This window comes from Chiloscyllium plagiosum, unplaced genomic scaffold, assembly GCF_037043375.1.
Source record: "Chiloscyllium plagiosum isolate Xiang-an unplaced genomic scaffold, Cpla_swu_hap1 HiC_scaffold_38, whole genome shotgun sequence".
NCBI lineage: Eukaryota > Metazoa > Chordata > Chondrichthyes > Orectolobiformes > Hemiscylliidae > Chiloscyllium > Chiloscyllium plagiosum.
Window position 1 is genome coordinate 89150362 of NW_028270176.1, and position 9239 is coordinate 89159600.

The following is a 9239-nucleotide window of genomic DNA, read 5'->3' on the forward strand; positions in this document are numbered from 1 at the left end:
TCTCTGTCAGATATTTAACTGACACAGTTTTAAATAAATGTCAACAGAAAAGAGCACAAAATTCTGGTGAAGCAAATTCACATCCGAAGTCCCTTTTAGAATTTCTCCTCATCCTTATAGAATAATAGAGCATAGAAACAGCCCCTGTGGTCCCACTAATTCACGCTAACAATAATTCCTAATCTGATCCAGTCCAATTTGCAAGCGGTATTCCATATCCTTCTAAATTCTTCCTATTCATATAAAAATTCAGATCCCTTTCAAGTGTTGTAATTTTACCTGCCTCCAACACTTCTTCAACCAGCTCACTCCACACATGCACCACACACTGCTTGAAATTGGTGCCAGTACCTATTAAATCTTTCTCTTCTTGCTGCAATACTTTGCCATCTATTTGTGGACTCCACTACTCTAGAAAATAGACCTTGGCTATTCATACCATCATGCCTCTGACGATGTTATCAACCTCTATAATGTCACATTTCAGGCTGCTATGCTCCAGTGTAAAAACACCTCAGTTTGAAGTCGCTCCCTTTTTTCTATCCCTCCAGTCCCAGCAACATCATTTCAAATCTTTTCTGCATCCTCTCAGATTTAACGACATTCTTCATATAACAGAGTGGAGCGAATTAAACGCAATATTCTAAATGTGGCCTCACCAACGTCCTGTTCTGACGCAACGTGACGTCCCGACTCTCAAACTCAATGCTGTGACCAATAAAGGCAAGTATACCAAACACTTTCTGCGCCGCCCTGTCTACCTGCGACTCCATTTTCAACGAACTATCACCCTCCAACGTTTTGTTCAACAATAGTCTCCAGGGCCCAAACATTAACTGTATAAGTCCTGCGCTGTTTCACCTTACCAAAATGCGACACCTCACAGTTATCTAAATCAAACGCATTTGGAACTACTTGGCTCATTGTCTCATCTGATCAAGGTCATCTGCACTTTGAGATAATAGCCTGATTTATTTTAAGATATATATTTACATGTGCTTACGTAATTTAAAAATAAAACTTTTAATGTCTTCACAATATCGTGTTAAAATAAATGTGCCTTCTTCTTAAATTACTTATCCAGATTAATTCAATTCATCATTTACCAGCTGCACTCTACTCAATGCCTTGTATGGTTAATAAGAACATCCCTCATTCTTAGGCCTTAACTGTGAATCCTTCATAATATGATGCCTTCACCGCAAGAATGAGTAAATATCTTTGAAAAGATTTGAAAGCAATTGTGTATCTTTCTTTCAGTTTCGGGTATCAAAACTGCATCCAATACATCAGATGTTGTCTCCACGATGCCTTGTATAGAGGCAGTAAGATATCGCTCAGCTCATGCATAATCCAAGGTGATTGTAATAGCTACTAATTTTTTGAGGTGTTTTACGTGATGGATGTGATTCCCTTGAATTCGAAGAACAACATTTTTTGTTTTATATGTTGTTGCATTGGTTTGTAACTTTGGGGAAAAATGTTAAATCTGAAGCAATTTTAAAAGGGAGAAGAAGACAAAATTCTTTGAGAAGGTGACTAAGAAGGTAGACGAGGGTAAAACGGTAGATGTGGTGTATATGGATTTTAGTAAGGCGTTTGATAAGGTTCCCCATGGTAGACTAATGCAAAAAATACAGAGGTATGGCATTGAGGGTGAGTTGGAGGTTTGGATTAGGAATTGGCTGGCTGGAAGAAGACAGAGGGTAGTCGTTGATGTTAAAGGTTCATCTTGGAGTGCAGTTACTAGAGGTGTTCCGCAAGGATGTGTTTTGGGACCATTGCTGTTTGTCATTTTTATAAATGACCTGGAAGAGGGGCTAGAAGGTTGGCTGAGCAAGTTTGCAGATGTTACGAAAGTCGGTGGAGTTGTTGACAGTGAGGAAGGATGTGTCAGGTTACAGCGGGATATAGATAATTTGCAGAGCTGGGCAGAAAGGTGGCAAATGGAGTTCAATGTAGGTAAGTATGAGGTGATTCACTTTGGTAAGAGTAACAAAAAGATGGGGTACTGTGCTAATGGTCAGATACTTGGTAGTGTGGATGAGCAGAGGGATCTTGGTGTCCATGTACACAGATCTCTGAAAGTTGCCACCCAGGTAAATAGTGCGGTGAAGAAGGCTTATGGCGTACTGGCTTTTATTGGTAGAGGAATTGAGTTCCGGAGTCCTGAGGTCATGTTGCAGTTGTATAAGACTCTGGTGCGGCCGCATCTGGAGTATTGTGTGCAGTTTTGGTCGCCATACTATAGGAAGGATGTGGAGGCACTGGAACGGGTGCAGAGGAGGTTTACCAGGATGTTGCCCTGTATGGTAGGAAGATCGTATGAAGAAAGGCTGAGGCACTTGGGGCTGTTTTCATTGGAGAAAAGAAGGTTTAGGGGTGACTTGATAGAGGTGTACAAGATGATTAGGGGTTTAGATAGGGTTGACATTGAGAACCTTTTTCCACGTATGGAGTCAGCTATTACGAGGGAGCATAGCCTTAAATTAAGGGGTGGTAGGTATAGGACAGATGTTAGGGGTGGATTCTTTACTCAGCGAGTCGTGAGTTCATGGAATGCCCTGCCAGTAGCAGTGGTGGACTCTCCCTGACAAATTGAACGTCATTTATTTCAATGCGAGGGGCCTAACAGGGAATTTTTGGATTCCCTACAGTGCGGAAACAGGCCCTACAGCCCAACAAGTCCACATCGACCCTCCAAAGAGCAACCCACCTAGACCCATTTCATTATATTTACAATTTACATTTGCATGGGTAGTTTAGCATGGCCAATTCATCTAACGTGCACATCTTTGGATCGTGGGAGGAAACTGTAGCAACCGTAGGAAACCCACGCAGAGAATTTGTAATTCCACGCAGACAGTTGCCAGAGGTGAGAATTAAACCCGGGTCCTTGGCCCTATGAGGCAACAGTGCTAACCCCTGAGGCACAGTGCCGCCCCGAAAGGCAGATGAACTCAGGGCTTAGTTAGGAACATGGAACATGGGATTGAGATATCTTAGCATTTACAGAAACATGGTTCAGGGATGGACAGGACTGGCAGATTAAGTTTCCAGGACACAAATGCTATAGGGAGGATAGAAAGGGAGCCAAGACAGGAGAGGGAGTGGCTTATTTGATAAGGGATAGGATTACAGTTGTAATGAGGGCTGTCATTCCTGGAAATTCATCCACGGAAGTTATTTGGGTTAAACTGAGAAATAAAAAATGGATGATTACCTTATTGTGATTGTATTATTATAAACCCCCTAATAGTCAGAGGGAAATTGAGAAACAAATTTGTAAGGAGATATCTGTAATCTCTAAGAACAATAGTGTGGATATGGTTGGGTGAGATGTGCATGGAATGAGCTGCTAGACTAAGTGGTGGAGGCTCCTGCAATTGCAACATTTAAAAGGCATTTGGATGTACATATGCACAGGAATGATTTGGAGGGACATTGGCTCGGTGCTGGCAGGTGGGACTAGATTGGATTCGGATATCTGGAGATCAGACCAGCCACGATCTTATTGAATGAATCGGGCCGAGTCTTTCGAGGGCACGGGCCGGGTCTCCACAACGCACCAGGTCCAGTCGCCAAACTGCACTGGGCCCAGTCTCCCTGCTGTACCGGGCCAGTATCCAGATCACATCAACCGCAATCTCCAGGTTGCACTGCGCACAGGCTCCAGAACACACCGGGTCGAGTCTCCAGAATACGCCAGGCCCACTCGCCAGACAGCACTGGACCCTGTCTCCAGAATCATTCTTCAGAATGCACTGGGCCCAGTCGCCAGGCAGCCCCAGGCAAATCTCCAGACTGCACAGGGGCCAGTCTCCAAACCACATTGGGCCCAGTCAACAGAGCGTGATGAGTCTCGCCTCGAGGCCGCACTTGCCCAGTGACCAGTACACACTGGCTACAGTCTCCAAGCTGCGCTATGCACTGTCTCCAGTCGCAGTCTCCAGAGCACTCTGGGTTCAGTCTCCAGGCTGAAGCGGGCCCAGTCTCAAGAACACAACTGGGTCCAGTTTGCAGACGACACTGGTCCCCGTCTTCAGACCACACATTCCAGTCTCAAAACTGTTCTGGGCAGAGTCTCCAGACCATTGCAACCCCAGTCGCCAGGCCGCATCTGGCCCAATCTCCAGACCGTGATGGACTGCTCCAGCGCGTGATGGGCCAGTATTGAGAGCACAATGGCCTCAGTCTCCAGGCCATATTAGCCACAGTCTCCAGACCGTGCTTGGCCAACCGTTTGGACCAACCTAGACACAGTCATTAGACCTCACCATGCCGAGTCTCAAGATCGCATCAGAACGAAACTCCAGGCTGTAACAGACCCTGACCCCAGTGGCCTCACTGGACGCCTCAGGCTGATGTCAAGAGCACACCAGCCCCAGTCTCCAGCCTGCACATGGCCTAGTGTCCACCCGATGCTGGGCCCAGTCTGCAGGCGCACCAGTCCCAGTGTCCTGTCTGCACCAGGTCCATTCTCCTGGCAGCGCCAGCACCAGTCTCCACGCAGATTCACGTCATTGTCCAAGTGAAAGAAGGTCTCTGTCTCCAGCCCAAGTCTCTACACCGCTTCGGGGCCCGTCTTCTGAACACAACAGGCCCAGCATCCTGGCTGTATAGGGCCAAGTCTCCAGGCCCCAACAGGCAAAGTTTCCAGGCCGCAACTTGTCCAGTCTCCATCTGCTTCTGACCAAGTCTCCAGGCCACACTGGACACACTCTCCATGCAAGTGTCCGGACCACACTGGCCGCAGTCTGCAAACTGCAACTAGCCCAGACTCGAGAGGGCAATGGGCCCAGTCACCAAGTTGCACAGCACCACTCTCCAGAACGCTCCGAACCTAGTCTCGAGACTGCACTGGTCCCAGTCTGCATCGGGCCCAGACTCCAGACCGCACATGGCCTAATCTCCAGGCCACAGTGGCCCAGTCCACAGACTGCAATGGGACGAGGCACCATAACCAGTCTCTCGACCCCACGCCATGCCCCGTTTTCAGACCTCACCTGGCCCAGTCTCCAGATCGCACTGGGCCCAGACTGCGGACCCCACCAGGTGCGTTCTCCAGACTGCACCGGGCCCAGTTTCCAGACTGTATATTGCTCAAGTATCCAGGCTGCACCAGGCCAAGTCTCCAGACTGCAGCAATGCCAATCTCCAGATCACACCATGCCCTGTCTCCAGAACGCACCAGACCCAGTTTCCAGACCACACTGGCATCCGTCTCCAGGTTTCACTAGGCCCAGTCTCCAGAGCACTTCGGGCTCAGTCACCAGGCCGCACTGTGCTCTAAATCCTGAGTCCTCAACTTCCAAAACCAAAGTCCTGTCTGGAACTGACCTCCTCCTAATCCCACTGGTGCAACGTTAAAACTAACATTTTGGGGATAAAATGCTTCCACAAAGTGTAAAAAAGAGAAAAAGAAATAATGAGCTGAGCAGGTGCAGCCATCTGTAGAAATCGCACAGCTGGTTCCCTGTTCAAAGAATGACTTTCGAGTCTCAGAGCAGTTTTGTCCTATTTTTTGCAATGCTGTTCCTGAGATATTAACAAAATGAGATGACGATGCCCCTGTTTGCTGTCATTGGGTTTGCTTCAGGAGTTTACAATCCGTTCCCATTGTAATTTGGAATAGTACATCAAAGAAAGATTGAACGTTAGAGAAAGTGCCAAAAAATTCTAACTTTACCTCTTCCGCAGTGCTTTCTAAGACTGTTCTGTATACAATTGCACTGCTATGGTCTGCGCAGTTTCCTGTGCTGGACAGGTATCCAATCAGTGTTTACAGATCAACGCTCCTCTGGTCTGCATACCTCCCTGTGGTTGACAGATATCTCGTACGGGATTATAGATGATTGGACTGCTGAGGTCTGCATAGCTCTCAGTACTGGACAGATATCGAGACCGGGTTTAAAGATCAATACACTGCTGTGGTCTGCATCGATTCCAGTACGGTGCAGATATCTAGTCCGAGTTTAGACCGGCACAGCTGTGGTCTGCGTAACTGCCGGTTCTGGGATTATATCTCGTCCAGGTTTATAGATCAATGCAGAGCTATGGTCTGCACAACATCCCGTGCTGGAGGTATTAAAAGTCAATGAGTCAGGCAGCATCCAAGTTTCACGAAAATCTTGGAGATTTTCCTGCACCTCGGAAGCTGCCTGACGTGCTGTGTTTTTCCAACGTCACACTCTCAACTCTGATCTCCGGCATCTGCAGACCTCACTCTCACCTTTATAATTTAATGCACTGGTGTAATCTTGACAGTTTTCCGCCCTCAACAGGTTGCTGGGTTTGGACTGAGCAGTGCGTGGGCTACACAATTCTCTGTGCTGAACATGTATCACCTCTGGGTTTATTGTGTCTGTGAGGTGGTTTGAGAATGTGACAGAGGTAACGATTTCAGCTAATCTGGCAATGCCTTTATTTTAGGTTCTAATTCTTACAATTGGACCCTCCATCTCTCACTCCATTGATATATGCAGCAACCTGTCCTGGCAGCAACCACAACCTCTTCATTCAGAAGTAGATAGCCATTCCAATCGTCTTCCTGTCTCCATGTAGAAAGCACAGATGGCCTCTCGGAAAAAGGGCATCCTCTTGTTGCACAGCTCAAAATACCCAACCCCTCACCTTGCCACCGCCAAACAACCACACCAAAATCTTCGTTGTGTCTAAAACGTTGATATTGTTCGCAAATAGCTGAGACTCCAGCACTGGTCAGTGTGTCACTGCAGTCGTTATTTTTTGCGAAACTGATAAAAACTGATTTATCCCTAATGTATCGCTGCTCACGGCTCAGTAATCCGTCCTCCCCGTATTCCCATGTAACAATTTTAAAGGGCTCAAAATTCCCTTACATTTCCTGTGTAACAGGATTGAGAGATTAAACGATCTGCTCCAATTGCTGAGTAACAGTTTCGAATGACTGAACGTTCCTGTTTAAAAATATGTTCTTATTGAAGACACTCGAAGGTCTCAATGGCCTGCTTGAGTAGATGTGAAGTTGTGAATTGTGCTGAATATTTTGATTCCACCAGTGAACTGTCCACTTCTGACTTTATGATGAAGGGAAGGCTTTTGATGTGGCATATGCTGCTCGACAACAGTGTCCAGTTGGATATCCAGTTTCCATTTACTCGGACATTAAGAAGTGTGTCCTACTTTGCAGGAGGTGGTGCCGCATACCAGTGTGGGTGCTAAATTCAATATGAGGATGAAACTTTCCCTGCTCCAGGGCTATGTACTTGCAGAGACTGTTACGGACAGATACATCAGTGACAATGAGTTTGAAGAGAATGTTTCACTTCTGTTGTTTCCCCCATCTCTTCCCATAATTCCATTGCTGTGTATTTGAGGCTTCGCCCTGCTCAATCAGTGGTAGGTGTGAAGACACTCTTGGTGATGATCATTGAAGTCCCACCTCCAGAGTACGTACTGTGTTCTCTTCACCCTCAGTGCTTCCTCCATTTTATTGTCAACATCATGGGGAACTGAGTTATTACTGTGGGGTGTTGTGGGCCAGTAGATATTCATCATCCGGCGATTTCCTTGACCATTTCTGAACTGTTTCCTAGAGATTTCCCGGTTTCTGGAATCAACGTTGGGGAGGTCTAGGGATTCCTTTCCCGAGTGTATCCCACGGTATCCCACGGTATTCCAAACACTGGTGGATCCCTCCTATCCATGGGTCAGGATATACCCAGGGATAGTGATGGTGCTTCATGAAACATTACCCATCAGGCCTAATTCTGTGAGTAAGACGATAGCAGACTGTTTCCTGACCGGGTCAATAAGTGGAATAAAGGAGACGATTGATCATGGAATAATGGGTTCAAAAGATGAATGAAACTCACTCTATCCCACTGTGTGTTGTATTCTCAAAATAGACTGAGGAAATTAATTTCTACATTGAGGGAAATGGATATCATTTAGGGAGTAGGGAGACATGACGAGAGTTTGACTTATTGGGAACAAAATATCCAGAGCTTTTTACTGCTGGGACTGTTAGACAGAACTGAATTGGAAATTGGGAGATGTCAGAACAAGGAACGACTTCCGTATGTCCATAAAAGCGGATTTACAGGAAATGTTGAGCTATTATAATTATGGAACTCATTTTTTTGCAGGAAGTGCCGGTTGAGTTGAGTTTGGGGAGAGATTCTTACAGTGAGGATGAATGAGTCTCACCAAACCTAATTAATAGGGGGGCATTTGTGAAGGGGTTCTTTATGACTCTGTCACATTCTGTTCCAGATATTCCCAGGAACATTCTATACCTTACATTCCCCGGAACATTGTTTACGTGAAATTCCCAGGAATATTCCACACCCGACAATCTCGAGAACATTCCATATGCGACATTCCCTGGGGCATTCTATAGCTTATATTATTTTTTTAACGGCCAAACCTCAGTGAATTGAGCAAAAGATCAGATTCCGAGGAAAGAAATCCCGTTCCAGGGAGAAGGAGACACTGTTCCGAAGTTCCCCGAGGTAGTTAAAGTGATCAGTATATTTTCCCTGCATTTACGTTTCTTCACGACAGAAGGTTCGCCACAATTTAGACTAAACGACAGAAATTTCCAAATTCAATTTGTCTTGAAGGAATTGGGAGAGAATCCTTCAGGACAGAAAAGTTTTCACCCTCCAAGTCAGAAACTGGAAAGATTGAACTGATTCTCCGCTCGTGTGATCGAGCATGTGGGAATGTGTATTTGTCTATTTGGTGAGGGCAAGGAAGAGCTTCTTGTACTTTATGACATTTTTTTATCATTAACTCAGATCTTCGCATTTATTATTCGCTCTCCAATTATTTTAATAAATTTCTGAATGCACAGACGCATTTGAAAATCTCCCTGGGTCCTCAGTCAAACTGGTCGCATTATCTCCAGGCTGATGTATAATGTGTTTGTTTTCCTTCCCCACAGTTAACGTAGTGACCATCTACGTCCTGCTTTACAAAGATTGTGGATTGTCTCCATGTGTCAGTCGTTATCTGGGAGCCATGGCAGTGGCGGATCTACTGGTCATTATCCTCGACCTGATACTGAGACATATTCCCATTGTTTATTGGGAACTGTTTGATTTCCTGTTCTCCATCCCCGTATGTAACATCCACGCCGTCCTGCTTTATGCATCCACTGACTGCTCTGTCTGGTTCACCGTCGCTTTCACCTTTGATCGGTTTGTCGCCATTTGTTGCCAGAAGCTGAAAAGTAAATATTGCCGTGAGAAAAC